The sequence below is a fragment of the Microcebus murinus genome, chromosome X (assembly GCF_040939455.1).
Source record: "Microcebus murinus isolate Inina chromosome X, M.murinus_Inina_mat1.0, whole genome shotgun sequence".
Classification (NCBI taxonomy): domain Eukaryota; kingdom Metazoa; phylum Chordata; class Mammalia; order Primates; family Cheirogaleidae; genus Microcebus; species Microcebus murinus.
Genome location: NC_134136.1, coordinates 43850762 through 43853757, shown reverse-complemented (window position 1 = coordinate 43853757; position 2996 = coordinate 43850762). Strand labels below are relative to the sequence as shown.

Here is a 2996-nt window from a genome sequence, read left to right as displayed (position 1 = left end):
ATGCCATAATAGAACTGATATGCTTATAATTAATAAGGTTTAATCCATTTTTAAATGTGAATCTAGTTGGGAAGAGAGAACTATTGATCCTTACCAGTCTGTGATTCCTAAGTTTTAATGAGCTTATCATATCATTTCTTGAAAACTAAAACTTTAAAACGAGGAAGGAATGTAAACAGGAAGACTTTAAGAGCACTAAGTGTCCAAGGATAGTTAGGACATTGTGCCACTTGTGAGAAAATAAGGAGATGGAAAGAAGTGGCCAAAAAAACCTAAACTTCTATTTGGTCAATTTCACAGTTGTGCTGATAAAGTGTCCATTCATTCATTTATTCATTCATTTGACAATTATTCCCGAGGCACTGGGAATATAAGGTGAACAACTTAGAGTCAGTACTCTAGGGCAAAAGTATGGATATTGGCATGTCATCCTTGTGCAGGGGCCATGCTAATCTTCTCTGTATCATTCCAATTTTAATATGTGCACTGCCGAAGCAAGCACAAGTATGGATATTAATAAGCAAACAAATAAATGACTACAAACTAAGTTTGATGATAGGAAGAGGGAAAGAGCATGACAGAGAGATTTGATCTGAGTTTTGCTAGATGACTTGAATGGCAATGGGATACAGTGTTTTAGAAAACAAGGAGTAACATATCCAAAGACCTTGTAAGTACATTAGTGAACATGGCAGGAAAGAAAGCCGAGAAAAAGCCCTGTGTAGCTGAAGTACAGCGGGATTGGGGAGTGTAGCACAAGAAACACTTGAAAGATAGGCAAAGGCCAAACTACACAGAAGGTTTTTAAAAGGAATTTTAACTTTATCCTAAGAGCAATAGAAGAAACATTGAAAGATTTTAAATTGGGAGAGGAGCCACTGATAAGGTTTATGTTATCATTTTTTTGGCAGAAGTTGAAAACAGGATGGGGGTGATAGTGAATATGATGGGACAAATTTAGAAAGCTGTCATAATTTGTTGAAGAGATGATGTTGGCTTGCATTAGGGTGGTGGCAGTGGAGGTGAAGAGAACTGGATGGATGTGACAGATTTGGGAGGTAAAATCCATGAGACTTAGTCCTGGATTAGCTATGGGGTAGGAGTTAGTTGGTGTCAAGAATGAATTTTGACATCTTGCTTGTGCCAATTGATGCTTAGAGGTGCCATTCTCTAAAACAGAGGATCTAGGTACAAGACCATATGTGGTGGGATTGTATGTGTGTGTGTGTGTGTGCGTTTGTGTCTATGTGTGATGTGTTCAGGGTAGGTGGAAGGACCTTTAAAACAGCTAAGAAAATATGTAGAACAAATATTTGAATATCTTGATTTGGATCATAGATGTCTGGGATAAATATATCTATATTTTATTCACTTGGGTATATGTGCTAATCGAAGCCATGGGAAAGATTATAGATTGAGAAGCCAATGGGGTTTATAAACAAACCTTGATTAATTGGAACAAACAATGGCTGAGAAGAGGAGAATGAACCTGCAAAGGAGCAGAGAAAGAAAATAACAGATAAGTATTGTATTGTGGAAGCAAAGGGAAAGGAGTGTTTCAAGAAGGGGTGTGTAGTTTAACAGTAAATATTGGTGATAGGAGGTCAAATAAATTGTGAACTGCAAAGTCTATTTTATTTGGTGACACTGGTGACATTAACCAGATCTGTTTTTAGATCTGGAGTAATGGGGCAGAAAACTAAATTGAAGTGGGTGAATGCGGAAATAAATAAAGTGGAGACTATAAGTATAAATAATGTGGATGGATTAGCTTTAGAAAGAATAAAGGACAGCTCCTTTGTCCTAGTTGGAGAGGATGATAGGTTGTTTGAAGATTTATGCTGCAAAAAGAATACTTTCTTCTGAAAGTTCTTTCCATCCTCTATTTTCAAATCTATGACCCCTTCCTTACTTTTCTGCATAGGCACACAGTGAGAGAGGGAGTCAATAATTTGAGGATAGTGGAGAAGTTTTGAAATAGTGATTTTAGAAGCAAAACAGGAAGAGTACTGAGGAGGGATGAAATCCTAAATAAAGTACTGAAGTCCTAAATGAGTATAAACTTGCACTGGGAATAATTGGCTGGATATTATTGAAATGCTGGGTCATTTCAATAATAATAATCTATACTGGGTCTGTGAAATCTATGCTGGATAAGGAGGCAAGTGATGAAAGGAAGGGGCAAATGAATGGGAAAATGTATAGGAATCAGTAGATTGGAAGTCTCCATGATCCTAAGGGATGATCATAGGAGTGTAATGGAAAATAAAACTTTTGGGACGCCCCCACTCCTTATGCAAAATAGAAAGTCAAGCCTGGAGACTGAGTCATGCTACACCCCCTTCCAAATAAATAGCTGTTACTAATATTATACATTAGCCAGATGTCTACTGACAGGTGAAAGGCTTACGGCATCTACAAGAACTGCCCCCATAGATCATACATTAAGGAAATTCTTTGCTGGCCTTTCATAAGCCAGGACATGAAAATTATAACTTTGGGTCTGCAGGCTATGTCTAGCTGCTAAAACTAAAGTCTGTTCAATTCCACACTAATAATGAATTACAAGTTTGTCTTTCCAGGTATGGAACGGAGACAAGACAAGATCAAGCATTCTTTTACCTACCCAGCAACATCTATAATACATAATTGATGCTTCCTTCACTCCTTTTTTCTCTTCTAACATTCACATTATCTTATGTAAAAATGTAGATTTCCTGGGCCTCACAAGAATGTCACCTTTTTGTCTCACTACCCATCTCCCTGCTCCTTTTTCTTTCTGTATACCCTATCCTCCTTAAATACTGAAGTTCCCAAATTCCTCTTCAGAAAAACAGTCACATATGCTTCTGTGGTTTGTGTTTTTCTTAGAGGAATCCTCAAACTATGGCTTAACAAACCCCCATTGATTGAGATTTTTCCCTTTCTCTAAGTCATTTATTTTGGGTTGTCAGGAAAAGCAATTGAACAAGCAAGCTAGAAGGATAGGAGGTTGG

General features: G+C 37.4%; 1 pseudogene; it reads right to left on the bottom strand.

Moving 5' to 3' along the window:
• Positions 1-405: 405 nt before the first annotated feature.
• Positions 406-500, bottom strand: LOC142866046 (uncharacterized; annotated as a pseudogene).
• Positions 501-2996: the final 2496 nt, after the last annotated feature.